Genomic DNA, 19,585 nt, shown 5'->3' with positions numbered 1-19,585 from the left:
CCTGCATGCCACGCAGCGTGGCCAAAAAAAAAAAGATATATGCACCCCAATGTTCACAGCAGCAGTATTTACAATAGCCAAGACATGGAAGCAACCTAAATGTCCATCAACACATGAATGGATAAAGAAGATTCAGTATATATATGTACAATGGAATATTATTCAGCCATAAAACAGAATGAAACAATGCCATTTGCAACCATCTGGATGGACCTGGAGATTATCATACTAAGTGAAGTAAGCCAGACAGAGAAAGACAAATATCATATGATATCACTGATATGTGGAATCTAAAAAATGATACAAATGAACTTATTTACAAATCAGAAATGGACTCAGAGACATAGAAAACCTATGGTTATCAAAGGGGAAAGGGGGTGGGGGAGGGATAAATTAGGAGTCTGTGATTAACAGATACATGCTACTATATATAAAATAAATCACACTACTATATATAAAATAATACAACAAGGACCTACTGTATAGCACAGGGAACTATATTCAGTATCATGTAATAACCTATAATGGAAAAGAATCTGAAAAAGAATACATATATATGTATAACTGAATCACTGTGCTGTATACCTGAAACTAACACAACATTACAAGTCAACTATATGTCAATAAAAAGTTGTTTGTTTTTGAAAAAAAATTTATTAAGTAGGTACTATTTGGAGAATAGAAAAAAGAATCTATAACTGAACAATTATTTATTGTATCTAATATGTAGCATGTGGAGATGCTATGAAGAAATGCAAAATGGGAGAAAAGGCTGGCCTTCAAAAGGCACAAGATGGAATGCAAAAACAGAACAATGACATAAAAATGTAAAATCAAAACAAAACTTCCTAGTAACAATGTAGCTTCTCTAGTGACTACTGATGTTAATCTCAATAGTCAATTGACCTTTTATTTTATTATCTTTTTCTCAGGCAAAGGGAAGGGAAAATAACAAATGTTGGCTACTTACCATAGTCCAGGCCCCATAGGATTTTGTTATCTAATATAATATTTACAAAGAAGATAATGAGGGCTTCCCTGGTGGCACAGTGGTTAAGAATCCACCTGCCAATGCAGGGGACATGGGTTCAAGCCCTGGTCCGGGAAGATCCCACATGCCGCGGAGCAACTAAGCCCGTGTGCCACAACTACTGAGCCTGCACTCTAGAGCCGGTGAGTCACAACTACTGAGCCCATGCGCCTAGAGCCCGTGCTCCACAACAAGAGCAGCCACCACAATGAGAAGCCCGCGCACCACAACGAAGAGTAGCCCCCACTCGCCGCAACTAGAGAAAGCCCGCACGCAGCAACGAAGACCCAATGCAGCCAAAAATAAAAAAATTAAAATAAATAAATAAATAAATAAAAGAGACAGTAGAAGAGAAATTTAGAAAGTAGGAAGGTGGAGGTTTAAAAAAAAAAAAGATAATAAGATAGGTATAGGGCTTCCCTGGTGGCGCAGTGGTTGAGAATCTGCCTGCTAATGCAGGGGACACGGGTTCGAGCCCTGGTCTGGGAAGATCCCACATGCCACGGAGTGCCTGGGCCCGTGAGCCACAACTACTGAGCCTGCGCGTCTGGAGCCTGTGCCCCGCAACGGGAGGGGCCGCGATAGTGAAAGGCCCGCGCACCGCGATGAAGAGCGGTCCCCGCACCGCGATGAAGAGTGGCCCCCGCTTGCCGCAACTGGAGAAAGCCCTCGCACAAACCGAAGACCCAACACAGCCAAAATAAATAAATAAATAAATAAATAAAGTAGCTATAAACGTGTGACTCTGTTTAAAAAAAAAAAAAAAAAGTCTAAAGTCCTTATATTAAAAAAAAAAAAAAAAAAAGATAGGTATAATTTCCATTTTATTTTCTTTTCTCTTTTTTTTTGTCCATGCTGCATGGCTTGCGGGATCTTGGTTCCCCAACCAGGGATCAAACTCAGGCCAATGGCAGTGAAAGTGCCACTGAGTCCTAACCACTGGACTGACCGCCAGGGAATTCCCTCCATTTTCATTTTTATTGATATGGAAACTAAGGTTCAGAGGAGTTCTTTCTTTCCCAAGTTTACATAATTAATAAGTAGTAGAATCTTATTTTTGACTGAGGATCATCTGGTTCCCAAGTCCGCATTCTTTCCATTGCTGTTTCTCTAAACACAGGGACAGCAATGGCTTTCACGAACTATAAGCAAGGTCAACAATTAGCTCCAATTATTTTTTTAAGAGATCAATTTCTAAAATGTGTTCAAATCAACAGTCTAAAATGACACCAGAAAACAGGTAAAGAGGGACTTCCCTGGTGGTCCAGTGGTTAAGATTCTGCGCTTCCACTGCAGGGGGCGTGAGTTCCATCCCTGGTCAGGGAACTAAGATCCCACAGGACACTCAGTGTGGTCAAAAAGAAGAAAAAAAAAAAACAGGTAAAGAAACTCAGCTTATCATTTTACCTCAGTCATCAAAAAATCTACTAGATTTAAGCACTGGTCTGATAGGCGAAAATGGAACTAAACTGAGGAATCTGATCATCATTTTCCCTGGGGAAAACACTGCCCACTCCACTGCTCCCTTCAGTGTAGAGGGACAGACATCAGCATATCGCTCCTGCTGTGCAGGCAGCTCTAGAAGCAGCAGCACAGCTCTGTCCTCTTTCGCTCTGGGGGTTCAGCTGCCTGAAGGGAGCACACACTCAGCTTTGCTACCTTACACACTGCTGAGGTTTCACAGGGGTTGCCCCACAGGGGAAGTCTGTAGTTTCTGTTTGGTTTGGTTTTGATCACTGCTTGCACCTAGGTGGAGAAATCTGTCTAATTCTGGCAGTATTAGAAAATCCACTGGCCCACAGATACAAGCTACCTTCTTGAATATTAGTGTTATCAGTAATAAAATTGTTGTTTTTATTTCCATTTGTCAAACTTTCTTCTTATTTCTCAACTGGAGTGGAGGAAGAAGGGTGCTTCAAACTGAAACCCACAAACCCCAGCAGTCTTTAAGGGCTAGGCAAGTATTTCCTTTGGTAGTTGAAATGGAGGCCAGGGTAAAATGTTAGTGTGCCTGGCCCTACCAGTTTACAAATTCTATAATTGTAAAATAATGATTTAGTAATAATTCAATTTGGGACAACAAAGAAAATCATTTTCATTTATAATGTAAGACCTTTATTTCACAAATGAGGAAAAATCAGATTCAGTTTTGATATAAGCACTCAGTTATTCACTATTCATTTAGCAATTGAGTAGGCAATGAATCAATGTTTACTAAATGTTTTTTCAAAAGTATATTTCTTGACTATAGAGCCCATTAACTAGCAGAAAGGGGTCAAAACACAAGGGCTCAAAAATCAAAGACTATAGTTTAATTCTAGTGTTGCCACGTACTAGCCTGTGACTTTGTGTAAGTTGCTTAACCTTACCTGCAAAATGCAGACAGTAACAGCATCTATGTAATAGGATTAGTGTGGGGATTAAAATAAATACATATAAAGCTCTTATAGTGCCTGAAATATAAAAGGAGCTTGCATCCATTCAATCAATAAATACTTAATGCCCGATTTAGAGTACCAGGCACTATGTCTGATAGCAAGGACAAAATGCCAAGCTAAAGATGGTCTAAGACAAAGACTAGAGATGGTCTTGGTCCTAACAGAATTCAGTGTTTAGTAGAGATATAGCCATTAATCAAATAATCACAAAGTAATTGTATAATTACCCAGTGTGATAAATGGGCTAGGAAAAAAAAAGAACAGAAGGCTGTGACCTACTTTAGTTAGTATAGTCAGAAAGGTGACATGTAAGTGAGACTTCAAGGATGAGCAGAAACTAGCCATTCAGAAAATGAAATAAAAGATCATTCCAGAAAGAGAAATGGGCAAAAGACACAAAGTGAGATTTTCAACTGAATCTGAACGAAACAGAAGGCCAGTGAAGCTGGAGTGTAATGAAGGATGGAGGGGTAGGCAGAACCTTCCAGGCTGTGTTAAAGTACTTGGCTTTCATTCAATACAATAGACAGTCAGTGAATAATTTTATGCAAGAGAGAAGTTATAAGATCTGATCTATGTTTTGAAAATATGACTCTGGCTACTATGGGAAGAATAAATAAGAGCGAGGCAGGGGGTGAAATGGCAAGCTCAATTAGGAGGCCACTGTAATAGTCCAAACAAGAGACAATATAGTCTATAACTGGAGAGATGGCTGTAAAGATGGAGAGAAATGGAAAGATCTGAGGTGTAGTTTATAGGTAGAATCAAAGGACTTGCTTATAAATTAGATACAGGAAAGTACAGTGTCTAGCTTGAGTAACTGGATGGATGATGGTATCATTCACTAATGCTGTAGAGATGGAGGGGAGAGCCAATTTGAGGACTGCAAAGCAATCATTACATTTTGAATATATTAATTTTAATAACCTGTGAGATTTCTAGGAAAAAAATATCAATTAAGCAGTTGGATACACAGAGGAGAAGTCTGGTCTAGCAATTATCTGTAAATCTGTTAGCATAGTAATAAGTGAAATCTAGGAATAAAGTATATTTAGAAAGAAGGCAAGAAAGCCTGAAGAAATATAAACACTCAGAAATTGAGTAGAGTAACTGACAAGGAGGTCAAAAGAGGAGGGCAAAAGGGCAAGACCCAAGAAGGTTGTGTTATCTGAGGCAACAAAAGACAGTTTCAAGAAATGGGGGCAAAAAAAAGAAATGGGAAATAGTCAACTCCAGCAATGCCACTAAGAGGTTATGTAAGATAAAAACTAAAAAACAAACAAACAAAACACTAGTTGGATTGGGCAACTTAAAAGTACTATGGACTAGAGCAAGCAGAAGAAAGAATCAGGGAGCCTGAAGAGAGATCATTTGAATTTATCCAGCCAGAAGGAAAACAAACAAACAAACAAAAACCAGAATGAAAGGCAATGAAGAAAGCCTATGGGACTTATGGGGCATAACAACAGAAACAATCTACGTACTACTGGAGTTGCAGAAGAAGAGAGAGAGAAAGGGGTAGAAAGCTTATTCAAAGAAATAACGGCTGAAAACTTCCCAAATGTGGGGAGAGATGTGGACATCCAAGTTCATTAAGCTAATAGCTCACTCCAAAGTTTCAATCCAAAATGACCTTCTCCAAGATGCATTATAGTAAAACCATCTAAAATCAAAGACAAAGAGAGAATTTAAAAGTCAGTTGGAGGGGCTTCCCTGGTGGCACAGTGGTTGAGAATCTGCCTGCCAATGCAGGGGACACAGGTTCGAGCCCTGGTCTGGGAAGGTCCCACATGCCGCGGAGCGACTAGGCCCGTGAGCCACAATTGCTGAGCCTGCGCGTCTGGAGCCTGTGCTCCGCAACAAGAGAGGCCGCGATAGTGAGAGGCCCGCGCACCGCGATGAAGAGTGGCCCCCACTTGCTGCAACTAGAGAAAGCCCTTGCACAGAAACGAAGACCCAACACAGCCATAAATAAATAAATAAATAAATAAAATTTTTTTAAAAGTCAGTTAGAAAAAAAAAAAATGTCTCTCATACAACAGAGCCTCCATAAGGCTATGAGCAGATTTCTCAGCAGAAATCCTGCAGGTCAGCAGAGAATGGGATGATATATTCAAAATGCTGAAAGAAAAAAAAAAGCAAAACAAGAATACTTTACCCAGCAAAGTTGTCCTTCAGAAGTGAAGGTAAAATAAAGACTTTCCCTAACAAAAGCTGAGAGAGTTCACCACCACTTGACCTGCCTTAACAAGAAATGCTGAAGAGTTCTTCAATCTGAAAAGAAAGGATGTTAACTAGTAACACGAAAACATATGAAAATATACAACACACTGGTAAAGGTAAACATACAGTCAGATTCAGAATAGTTTGGTACTGTAATGTGGTGGTATTAACCACTTAACTCTAGTATAAAGGTTAAAGGACAAAAGTATTAAAATAGCTATAGCTACAATAATTTGTTAATGGATACACAATATAAAATGTAAATTGTGACATGAAAAACATAAAATGGGGGTGGGGTAAAAGGGTAGATTTCATATGCAATCAAAGTTAAGCTGTTATCAGCTTAAAATAGACTGTTACATCTATAAGATGTTTCAAGTAAGCCTGAGGGTAACCACAAAACAAAAACCTATAACAGATATACATAAGATAAAGAGAAGGGAATCAAAGTATACCACTATCAGAAATCATCAATTCATAAAGCAAGACAGTAAGAGAGGAAGAAAGGAAGAGAGGAACTACAAGACAGCCAGAAAACAATTAACAAGAGGGCAATAATAATTCCTTACCTAGTTATATTTACTTTAAATGTAAATGGATTAAATTCTCCAATCAAAAGGCACAGAGTGGCTGAATGGATAAAAAACAAGGTCTAACGTTTATGCTGTTTGCAGAAGACTCATTTACTACAAGGACACACATAAGAACAAGGTGACGGGTTGGATAAAGATATTCCACACAAATGGAAACCAAAAGAAAGCAAGGATAACTATAGTTATATCAGAAAAAAGAACTTTAAGTCAAAAACTGTAACAAGAGACAAAGAAAGTCATTACATAATGATAAGAAAGGGTCAATGCATCAAGGGAATGTAACAGTTGTAAATGTGTATATACACAACATCAGAGCACCTAAAATATTGAGCAAATATTAACAGATCTGATGGGAGAAACAGACAATCCAGTAATAGCAGAGGATTTCAATAACCCACTTTCAATAATGAATGGATCGAAAGTCAGCCCTCGACACAAGGGTTTGTAAAAATAAGAAAAGATAAAAACAAAGAAAGACGAAAAGAAAAAATATAAAAAAAAAATAATAATAATAATGAATGGATCACCCAGACAGAAAATCAATACAGAAACAATGGACTCGAACTATACTTTAGATCAAATGGACCTAACAGACATATACAGAACCTTCCATCTAAAAACAACATAACACACCTTCTTCTCAAGTGCACCTGGAACATTCTCCAGGATAGAGCACATCAGGTCACAAAACAAGTCTCAGTAAATTTAAAAATACTGTAATCATATCAAGTATCTTTTCTGACCAAAATGGTATAAACCAGAAATCAATAACAGAAGGAAAACTGGAAAATTCACGAATATGTGGAAATTAAACAACACATTCCTGAACAACCAATGGGTCAAAGATAAAATCAAAAAATATCTTGAAACAAACAAAAATGGACACACAACATACCAAAACTTATGGGATGCAGCAAAAATAGAGCACAGAGGGAAGTTTAGAGTGATAACTGCCTACATTAAGAAGAAGAAAAAAAAAAGATCTCACATAAACAACCCAAAGGAACTGGAAAAAGGACAAATTAAGCCCAAAGTTAGCAGAAAGAAGGAGATAACAAAGATCAGAGCAGAAATAAATGAAATCAGGAATAGAAAAACAATGGAAAACTGTTAGTTTTTTTTAAAAGATTAAATTGACAAACCTTTAGCTAGATTTACCAAGAAAAAAAGAGACAGGACTCAAAGAAATAACACTAAAAATGAAAGAGGAGACATTACAACTGATACCACAGAAACACAAAGGATCATAAGACACTGCTATGGACAATCATATGCCATCAAATTGGACAACCTAGAAGAAATGAATAAATTCCTAGAAACATACAATCTACCAAGTCTTAATAATAAAAATACAGAAAATCTGAACAGACTAATAAGTAAGGAGATTGATAATCTCCAGGACTAGATAGCTTCACAAGTAAATTCTACCAAACATTTAAAGAAGAATTAACATCAATTCTTCTCAAACTCTTCCAAAAAAATGAAGAAGAGGGAACACTTCCAAACTCATTTAACGAGACCAGCATTAACCTGGTACCAAAGCCAGATGATGACATTAAAATAAAACAACAGACCAACAGACCAACATCCGTGACGAATATAAGTGCAAAAATTCTCAAAAAAATACTAGCAAAACAAATTCAACAGCACATTAAAAGGATCATACACCATGATCAAGTGAGACTTATCCCTGAGATGCAAGGATGGTTCAGTATACACAAATCAATAAATGTGATATAGCACATTAACAAAACAACAAAAATCATGATAATCCTAATAGATGCAGAAAAAGCAATTGACAAAATTCAACATTGTTTCATGATAAAAATACTCAATAAATTGGGTACAGAAGGAACATACTTCAACATAATAAAGGCCATATATGACACGCCCACAGCTTATATCATATTCAACAGTGAAAGTCTGAAAGCTTTTCCTTTAAGATCAAGAACAAGAAAAGGGTGAACATTCTGACCACTCCTATTCAACATAATACTAGAAGTCCTAGCCAGAGCAATTAGGCAAGAAAAAGAAATAAAGGCATCCAAATTGGAAAGGAAGAAGTAAAATTGTCTGTTTGCTGATGACATGATTTTGTATACAGAAAATTCTAAAGACTCCATCAAAAAAGTGTGAGGCCTAATAAACAAGTTCCATAAAGTTTCAGGATACAGGGACTTCCCTGGTGGCACAGTGGTTAAGAATCTGCCTGCCAATGCAGGGGACACAGGTTCAAGCCCTGGTCCAGGAAGATCGCACATGCCGCAGAGCAACTAAGCTCGTGTGCCACAACTACTGAGCCTGTGCTCTAGAGCCCATGAGCCACAACAACTGAAGCCCGTGCACCTAGAGCCTGTGCTCTGCAACAAGAGAAGCCACTGCAATGAGAAACCTGTGCACCTCAACGAAGAATAGTCCCTGCTCGCCACACTAGAGAAAGCCCACGTGCAGCAACGAACACCCAATGCAGCCAAAAATTAATTAATTAATTAATTTTAAAAAAAAGTTTCAGGATACAAAATCGAACATACAAAAGTCAGTTCCATTTCTATACACCAACAATGAAATCAGTTTTATTTCTATACACAAACTATCTGAAAGAGAAATAAAGAAAATCCATTTAAAATAGCATCAAAAATAATAAAATACTTAGGAATAAAGTAAACAAGGAGGTGATAGATCTGTACATTGAAAACCACAAAACACTGCTGAAAGAAATGGAAGGAGGCACAAGTAAATGAAAAACAATGTTGTGGGTTTTTTTACAGAACTAAAAACTTCCATCCTAAAACTCATTTGGAATCTCAATGTACCCTGAATAGCCAAATCTTGAACAAGAAGAACAAAGCTGGAAGTCTCAAACTTTCTCATATCAAAAATTATTACAAAGCTATAGTAATCAAAACAGTGTGGTACTGGTATAAAGACAGACATACTAACCAATGGGACACAGTAGAGAGCCAGAAATAAACCCTTGCACATATGGTCAAATGATTTGACAAGGGTGCCAAGACCACTCAATGAGAAAAGAACAGTCTTTCCAACAAATGGTATTGGAAAAACTGGATATCTACCTGCAAAAGAATGAAATTGGACCCTTACCTTACACTGTAAGGGTAAAAAATTACCCTTATACAAAAATTAACTCAAAATGGATCAAAGACCTAAACATCTTGGAAGAAAACATAGGGGAAAAGCTTCATGAGATTGGACTTGGCAATTTCTTGGATATGACACCAAAAGCACAGGTAACAAAAGAAAAAAATGGATAAATTGGACTATATCCATATTTAAAACTTCCATGCTTCAAAGGACACAATCAACAGAGTAAAAAGGCAGCCTACAGAATATAAGAAAATATTTGCAAGCCAAAGCAAATCACACTCTCTTTGTGGGTAACCTTGAAACAAAAGTCACAGAGGAGCTCCTTTTTGAGCTTTTTCACCAGGCTGGGCCAGTAATAAAAGTGAAAATTCCAAAAGATAAGGATGGTAAACCAAAGCAGTTTGCGTTTGTGAATTTCAAACGTAAAGTATCTGTTCCTTATGCCATGAATCTACTTTACAAATCAAGCTTTTTGGAAGGCCCATCAAAATTCAGATTAGATCAGGAAGTAACCATGCCTCACAGGAAGTCAGTTTGTCATATCCCCAGCATTGTGTTGGAAATTCAAGCCCTACTTCCACATCTCCTAATAGGTAAAAAAGGAGCTAAAATGACTCCATCACCACAGATAATTCAAAGATCTTTCTCTTCTTCAGATAATTTTCAGAGACAAGCAGTGATGAACAGTGTTTTTAGACAGATGTCACATGGAGGGAAATTTGGTTCTCCATATCTGGATCAATCAGGATTTTCCCCATCAGTTCAGTCATATAATCACACTTTTTAAAAGATTTTTTTATTTATTTTTGTCTGCGTTGGGTCTTCACTGCTACGCGCGGGCTTTCTCTAGTTGTGGCGAGTGGGGGCTACTCTTCCTTGTGGTGCACGTGCTTCTCATTGCAGTGGCTTCTCTTGTTGCAGAGCACAGGCTCTAGGCACACGGGCTTTAGTAGTTGTGGCACGAGGGCTCAGTAGTTGTGGCAGACGAGCTTAGTTGCTCTGTGGCATGTGGGATCTTCCCGGACCAGGGATCGAACCCGTGTCCCCTGTACTGGCAGGTTGATTCTTAACCACTGTGCCACCAGGGAAGTCCCCCACATAATCATACTTTTAACCAGCCTTCAAGCTCCCAGTGGTGCCAAGATACACCATTATCACAGAAGTCAGAGAGAATTCTCATTCCTACATGGCGGATAGACATTATAGCCGTAAACAGTGTTACACCACTGATCATGGGTCTGACCATCATTACAGAGAAAACAGAGATGATTTCTTCTATTAAGACAGGAATCACGATGGCTGGAGCCATGACTATGATAACAGAAGAGTGGTAGAGAAGGAAAATGGTGCTCATCTCGACACTAACAAGTGATAAAAGGATGTTTTCATAGGGTCACTCTAGGCCCTTTTTGTTACGTTTGTCTGGGACTGTTTTCTTAAAAAACTGTATAGAACAGCTTTACAAGTCGCCACATTTCTTTATAAAATTTTTAAAACCTAACAGCAGTCCAATACAGAAATGAGAAGAATTGTGGTTCTAGTTTTATTACATTAATAACCTTTCACCTCAGGGTTTTAAGAGGAGGAAAGGGTTTTATGCAAACGAAGGTGCGACAATTCCTAATCACTTTAGACAGTTGAGGAAGGGATGTATTATATGGATTAGCTGTATTATGGAGCAAATATTTTAATTATCTGTTATCTTTTTGTACTGCAAGAAGTTTCTTGTTAGTGAATCAGATTTTTGGTGTATATAATGGAAAACATTCAAGTTGATAGTCTTAAATGACTCAGTATTTTGTTAATAAATGAGAAAATGTAACTTCAGTGATTCATTTTACTAACATTTCAGAAAGCTTTTTGGTAAAGTTTCGGGATAAATCGTATTATTTAACTTCTTAGAGAACTTAAGTGTAAGTTCTGTGACATAATTTGGAACGTTACCATAACTGAACATACAAGTATACATCTACATGTGCTATTTCATTATAAAATTTTAGAATTTGCTCATTAAATCATGTTTGATGTATGACTGACGCCACTTAGGAAGTTAAATATCTCTAAATTTTTTTTTTTACAGTAAAAATACAGTGTTAATGTAAATCCCCTTATCCAGGAAGAAAAAAAATGTAAATGCATGGTCAGATAAAATGGTAAAATACTTTACTGAAAGTATACTTTTTTTGGGAAAAAAATGGTTCACAAAACCTTTAAGTGCTGTCTCTATCACTCAAACTTCTAAAATTTTAACATTTTCAAAGTGCCCAAGACAAGTGCACAAGGACACATTTTATTGTTGAAATTGTATAGGTTGCTTTTTGTTTTTATTTGAACATTTGAGAATTTAGTCTTAAACACTTTCTGATTTAAAAATTTTAAAACCTTGTTTAACAAAACTTTTACGTATCAAGATACTGTTTCCGGGACTTCCCTGGTGTGATAGTGATTAAGAATCCACCTGCCAATGCAGGGGACACGGGTTTGAGCCCTGGTCCGGGAAGATCCCACATGCCGCAGAGCAACGAAGCCCGTCTACCACAACTACTGAGCCTGTGCTCTACAGCCCACGAGCCATAACTACTAAGCCCGTGTGCAACAACTACTGAAGCCCACATGCCTAGAGCCCATGCTCCACAACAAGAGAAGCCAGTGCAATCAGAAGCCTGCGCACCACAACGAAGAGTAGCCCCCGCTCACCGCAACTAGAGAAAGCCGGCGTGCAACAACAAAGATCCAACGCAGCCAAATATAAAAATTAATTAGTTAATTTAAAAAAACAGATGCTGTTTCCTTTTCATTGTAGAACTTGTTTATAAAAATTCATTCCTAGGGACTTCCCTGGTGGCACAGTAGTTAAGAATCCGCCTGCCAATGCAGGGTTCAAGCCCTGGTCCAGGAAGATCCCACATGCTGCAGAGCAACTAAGCCCGTGCACCACAACAACTGAGCCTGCACTCTAGAGCCTGCGAGCCACAACTACTGAGCTCACGTGACACAACTACTGAAGCCTGCGTGCCTAGAGCCTGTGCTCTGCAATAAGACAAGCCACCTCAATGAGAAGCCTGCACACCACAACCAAGAGTAGCCCCCGCTCGCCACAACTAGAGAAAGCCCACGCGCAGCAACGAAGACCCAAAGCAGCCAAAAATAAATAAATAAATAAATAAATAAATAAATAAATAAATAAATAAATAAATTTAAAAGAGATTTAAAAAAAAATTCATTCCTTGAAAAAAAAAGAAATACTTGCAAATTGTATACCTGATAAGGAGTTAATAGCCAAAATATATAAAGAACTCTACAACTCAGTAACAAAAAACAAACAATCCCATTTTAAAAAATGGGCAAAGGACTTAAATTTTTTCCAAAGAAAATATACAAATGGCCAATAAGCACATGAAAAGATGCTCAACATCACTAATCATTAGACAAACGCAAATCAAAACCATAATGAAATACCCTCTCACACCCATTAGGATGGCTACCATCAAAAAAAAAAAACAGAAAATAAGTGTTGGCAAGGATTTGGAGAAATCAGAACTTGTGCACTGTTGGTGGGAATGTAAAATGGTACAGCCGTTAAGGAAAACAATGTGGTAATTCCTCAAAAAATTAAAAATAGCATTACCATATGATCCAGCAATTCCACTTCTGGGAATATACCCAAAAGAATTGAAAGCAGAGTCTGAAGAGATATTTATACACCCATGTTCATAGCAACATTATTCACAACAGCCAAAAGATGGAAGCAACTCAAGTATCTCTCACAGATGAATGGATAAACAAAATGTGGTATATACATTCAATGTGGGAATTCCCTGGCAGTCCAGTGGTTAAGACTCGGGCTTTCACTGCTGTGGACCCGGGTTCAATCTCTGGTTGGGGAACTAAGATCCCATAAGACATGCGGTGTGGCCAAAAAAAAAAAAAAAAAGTAAATACATTCAGCGTAATATTATTCAGCCTTAAAAAGCCAAGGAAATTCTGGGGCTTCCCTGGTGGCGCAGTGGTTAAGAATCCGCCTGCCAATGTAGGGAACACGGGTTCGAGCCCTGGTCCGGGAAGATCCCACATGCTGCAGAGCCTGTGCGCCACAACAACTGAGCCTGCACTCTAGAGCCCGCAAGCCACAACTACTGAGCCCATGTGCCACAACTACTGAAGCCCACGAGCCTAGAGCCCGTGCTCCACAACAAGAGAAGCCACCGCAATGAGAAGCCCCTGCACCACAAGAAAGAGTAGCCTCCGCTCGCCGCAACTAGAGAAAGCCCATGCGCAGCAACGAAGATCCAATGTAGTCAAAAATAAAAAAATAAAATAATAATTAAAGAAGAAAAAAGCAGGGAAATTCTGACATACGTTACAACATGGATGAACCTTGAGGACATTATGCTAAGTGATATAAGCCAATCACAAAAAGACAAATACTGTATGATTACACTTATATGAGGTACTTAGAGAATTCATAAAAACAGAACATAGAATAGTGGTTGCCAAAAGCTGTGGGGAGGGGAGAATGGGAAGTTGTTTAATGCTGTAGATTTTCAGTTTCACAAGATGAAAAGAGTTCTACTAGAGACTGGTTGCACAATGTAAACGTTCTTAACACTATTATACTGTATACTTAAAAATGGATAAGATGGTAAATTTTATGTTACGTATATTTTACAATTAAAAATAAAAAACAAGTACTAACGGGCTTCCCTGGTGGCGCAGTGGTTAAGAATCTGCCTGCCAATGCAGGGGACACGGGTTCAATCCCCAGTCCAGGAAGATCCCACATGAGGCAGAGCAACTAAGCCCATGCACCACAACTACGGAGCTGCGCTCTAGAGCCCGGGAGCCACAACTACTGAGCCTGCATGCCACAACTACTGAAGCCCGCGTGCCTAGAGCCCGTGCTCTGCAACAAGAGAAGCCATCGCAATGAGAAGGCCGCGCACCGCAAAGAAGAGTAGCCCCTGCTCACCACAACTAGAGAAGCCCACGCGCAGCAACGAAGACCCAAAGCAGCCAAAAATAAATAAATAAAATAAATAAATTTATTTAAAAAAAAAAACAAATACTAAGGAAAAGAGAGTAGGATGTAATGAAGTAGAGATTCTATAGGTAGGAACTACTTTTTCAAGAAGGTGGATTATAAAAGGGATCAGAAAAATGGAACAGTAACTGGCAGGAGACATGGGATCAAGCATGGTTTCTATTTTCCATTAGATAGGGGTGATATTTAAAGCTACGAGACTAGATAAAATTATGAAGGAAGAAGTGTAGATAGAGAAGAAACAAGGACTGAGTCCTGGGGATCTCCAAGGTTTAGAGATCAGGAAAATTGGGAGGAACCAGCAAAGGAGCCTGAAGAGGAAAGCCACAGATACTAGAGGAACAGGAGGGTATGGTGGTCTGCAAACCAAATGAAGAAAGTATTCCAAGGAATTGTGTGACCAAACGTGTCAAGTGTTGACAATAGATTAACAGTAAGATGAGGGCTACAAACTGACCACTGAAGAACATGAAAGTCATTGCAGACCTTCATAAGAGCAGTTTTGGTGGAGTGGTGGGAGTAAAAGCCTAACTGGATTAGGCTTAGGAGAAAATGAGAGGTGTGACACTATCAACAAGTAGAGAGGATGTGAGTCTACAGTAAATTTTACACTGTTGATGGAAACAAATGTGGTATACTTAGAAAGCAATTTAGCATTATCTCTTTTTTAATTAATTAACTTTTTTGGCCATGCTGTGCAGCATGCAGGATCTCAGTTCCCAACCAGGGATCCAACCCGTGCCCCCTAAAGTGGAAGTGCAGAGTCCTAACCACCGGTCCGCCAGGGAATTCCCTAGCATTATCTCTTAAAGGTGAACATTCACATACCTATACTGCACAGTCCCACACCTAGGTATAAACCCAAAAGAAATTCTTACACAAATGTACCACATAAATGATAATATTCTGAGCATCAATGTTAGGAATAGCAAAAACAAACAAGCCTGGATTAATCCAAAAGCTCACTGGCAGGAGAATGGATAAATTATGGTTTATTCACAAAATGAAATATTATACAACATGAAAAAATGAATAAAACAGCTATATACAACATGAATTAATCATGAAGATGTAACACTGAATGGAAACAAACAGAAGACTGTATTGCAATAAGACAATATAGTAGTGGCTGAGAGCATAGACTAGGAGCCAAACTATCTGGGTTCAAATCCCAGCTGGGCCATTCACTAGGAACGTGATTATTAAACTCTCTGTAGTTCATTTTTTCTCATCTGTGAAACAGGGAAAATAATAATGAAATTGTCATAAGGATTAAATGATATAATATATATAATTATACATAAACTACTTAGAACAATGTAAACAAGCAAATTAAACATGACTTTAAACTATGTTTTAAAAAAGCAATAGAATAATAAATATAAAATTTAAAAGAGTGTTTACCTCTAGAAGGGAGGGAGGGAGGGGATGGGATGGGGAGAAACTCCTAAGTATATGTAATTTACAGGCAATGATTCTAGTTCTTGAGTTGGAAGATGGGCTTACAGGTGTTCCTCTTATTATTGTGCTTTAGAGTTACATGTAACCTTTTGTATTATCAAATAATATATTAAAGATAATAAAAGAAAAAGTGATGGAAGGAAATAAACTGGAGACAGCTAGTATATAACTCTTGAATAAACAACACTTTCAGATAGTTTATATAAAGGGAAGAAGAGAAATGGGGCAGCAGGTGGAGGAAGAAATGGCATCAAGAAAAAGGGGTTTTTTTTGATAAAAGAAATAAGTCTATTTACATACTGATATATGATTATAAATATTAACAAATATTACCAATCCTCAAAAATAACCCAATAAAGTATATCAGTACTTTAAGATGAAGAACTCAAGGTCAGAGAGCCTAAGAAACTTGGAACTGGGTCACACATCTAATAAGTGACAAAAGCCATATTTAAATTCAGATCTAACTCCAAATTTCACAACTTTATTTTATTTTAAAATTTTTATTGGAGTCTAGTTGATTTACAATGTTGTGTTAGTTTCAGGTGTACAGCAAAGTGAATCAGTTATACATATACATATATCCAATCTTTTTTAGATTCTTTTCCCATACAGGCCATTCCACAGTATCGAGTAGAGTTCCCTGTGCTATACAGTCGGTCCTTATTAGTAATCTATTTTATATACAGTGGTGTATATATGTCAATCCCAATCTTCCAATTTATCCCTCCCTCCCACCCCCTTCGAAATTTCACAATCTGTATAGAACACAATGCTGCTTTCCTTTTCTTAATCTTAATTTAATGCCTAACATTAATTACATTTATTAGGATATATATTTTAAGTATCTACTAGATAGGCTTAAGATGCTGTATCAGGTGTTTCAGAGGATAATAAACTGAACAACACTGTCTTTACCTTTACAGAGTTTACACTACGGCAATGAAGATAAGACAATCACCTAAATGATTCCAATACAATGTAAAATTATATAAATACCACATATGAAGTACAAAATATTATGGAGGCTAAGAAAAAAAGTCCCCTTTGGGGTTAGGAGGTAGAGGGATTAGGAGAAGCTGTATAGAAGAGGTAACATTTCAGCTGAACTTCTAAAGCGTAGTTAGGGTTTTGAAAGACAGTTTTGACTGTGAGCTCTTGAATGGCCACCATCATGCCTTAGCCCCAGGTCCTAGCATTCTGGAGCTATTTAACGAATGTGGGTAGAGTGAACAAATGAACAGAAAGGCCATTCCAAAAGGAAGCAACAACAACAACAACAAAAGGATCAGAGGCTGAATACTACATGAGGCACAATGACAAAAGAATCAGAGAGTAGGAGGGATATGAATATGAACATATATATTTGGAAAGAAAGTATCAAATTACTCATGATTCTTTTTACATTTTGGCTCCCATATCTCCCATCTTTAAGAAAATTCTCTCAACACTACCACCATCCTCTTGCAGGCTTTATCTCATTTCTCTGCTCCCCATCCTTTTAAAATAACAATGTTATGAGATATAATTTATATACCATGTAATTAACCCATTTAAAGTATAATTTCAATGGTATTTGGATCACAGAGTTGTGCAACTATCACCACAGTCAATTTTAGAACATTTTCATTACCCCAGAAAGAAACCCAATACCCATTACCAGTCACTCCTCTTTCCCCCTCCCCAACCATCTCCTACTCCATCCCTAGGCAACTACTAATCTGCTTTCTGTCTCTCTGGATTTGCCTATTCTGGATATTTCATATAAATGGAAGCATCAAATACAGTTGACCCTTGACCAACACAGGTTTGCACTGCACAGGTCCACTTATATGTGGATTTTCTTCAATAGTAAATACTACAGTACAGCACGACCTGCTGTTGGTTGAATCCTAGGATGCAGAACCATGGATATAGAGGAGTCACGTATATATGGACGATCGACTATAGCTTACACATAGATTTTCCCAAGCCCTGCATTGTTCAAGGGTCAAATGTATGCGTTCTTTTGTGAGTGGCTTCTTTCACTAACATAATGTTTTCAAGGTTCATCCATTTTGTAGAATGTATCAGTACTCTATTACTTTTTTTTTTTTTTTGGCTGTGTTGTGTCTTCGTTGCTGCGCGAGCTTTCTCTAGTTGCGGCAAGCAGGGGCTACTCTTCGTTGCTGTGCACAGGCTTCTCATTGCAGTGGCTTCTCCTGTTGCAGAGCACGGGCTCTAGGCACACAGGCTTCAGTAGTTGTGGCACGTGGGCTCAGCAGTTGTGGCTCACGGCCTCTAGAGTGCAGGCTCAGTAGTTGTGGCGCACGGGCTTAGTTGCTCTGCAGCATGTGGGATCTTCTCGAACCTGTGTCCCCTGCATTGGCAGGCGGATTCTTAACCACTGTGCTACCAGGGAAGTCCCTCTATTACTTTATCACTGAATAAAATTCCAAAATTCCATTGTATGGGTATATATAATATTTTATTTATCCTTTCATCAGTTGATGGATATTTGGGTTGTTTCCACCTTTGGGCTATTATGTATAATGCTGCTATGAACAATCACGTACAGGTTTTTGTGTGGACGTGTTTTAATTTCTCTTGGGTATATACCTAGGAGTGTGTTTAACCTTTTAAGGAACTGCCAAACTGTTTTTCAAAGCAGCTGCACCATTTTATATTCCCATCAGCAGTGTATAAGGGTCCAATTACACCACACATTATTATCTGTGTTTTTGATTACAGCCATCCTTGTGGGTGTGAAGTGGTATCTCACTGTGGTTTTGATTCCTTGATGGCTAATGATGCTGAACATCTTTTCATGGCTATTTGTAGATCTTCTCTGGAGAAATATCTATTCAGACCTTTTGCCTATTTTTTAAATTGGGTTCTGCTCTTCATCTTAATCAAAGTTCTTAAAAGATTAGTCTATATATACCATTTATACTTCCTTACCTTCTTTCACTCAACAACCCACTCCAACCCTGCTTTTGCTCCCCCGCTCTGAAATTGCATGTCAAAGTCACCAACCACCTCTACACTGACAAAATCAATGACTATTCATCAGTCTTCATCTTCCAGGATTAACTCTATGGTTTGCACATCTGTATTTTAATTCCAGCTGACTTTTTTTTTTGGCCGCACCGCGTGGAACGTGGGATCTTAGTTCCCCGATCAGGGATCGAACCCACGTCCCCTGCATTGGAAGCACAGAGTCTTAACCACTGGACCACCAGGGAAGTCCCTGACTTTCTATTCTAATCTATATTTTCTTTTGTCCTGTTTCTTTTCTATATTTTTGTTTTATTATACAGCATATTTTCCTATGGGTTGAGAAATGTAAACCAACAACCAAAGGTTATATCCAGAGAACTGCAGGTAACACAACTGGCTAGAGCAGAGTCAATGTGATGAAATCATGCAGGGGAGGTGGGGAAGATAAGGAAAGGCTGGATAAATAGTGGGTATTGGGCTAAGGATTCGGACTTTGTTTAGCAGGTAATACACAGCCATTAAAGGTTTGTATATAAGAAATGCTCAGCACTAAACTGCTGGAATGTTGGAAGATTATTCTGGTAGCAGGTATAAAATTACTTGGGGTCAAGGGGTAGGGAGTGGAGAAATAGGAGACAAGATCATGCGGGATGTTTATTGCTGTGGTAATGAGGGCATAAGTTAGTGTAATAGAGCTAAAAAAAAAAAAAAAGGA

At 38.2% G+C, this 19,585-nt stretch overlaps 1 protein-coding gene and 1 pseudogene across 6 annotated transcripts in view; one reads left to right on the top strand and one right to left on the bottom strand.

Annotated features, from left to right (window-relative positions):
- RBMS2 (RNA binding motif single stranded interacting protein 2) overlaps positions 1-19,585 on the bottom strand; it is a 96,356-nt gene that overhangs the window by 43,939 nt on the left and 32,832 nt on the right. The window lies entirely within an intron of this gene.
- Positions 1,083-10,754, top strand: LOC132372571 (RNA-binding protein 7-like; annotated as a pseudogene).

This window comes from Balaenoptera ricei, chromosome 10, assembly GCF_028023285.1.
Source record: "Balaenoptera ricei isolate mBalRic1 chromosome 10, mBalRic1.hap2, whole genome shotgun sequence".
Taxonomy (NCBI): domain Eukaryota; kingdom Metazoa; phylum Chordata; class Mammalia; order Artiodactyla; family Balaenopteridae; genus Balaenoptera; species Balaenoptera ricei.
The sequence above is the reverse complement of the archived record's forward strand: the minus strand, read 5'-3'. Positions and strand labels throughout refer to the sequence as shown.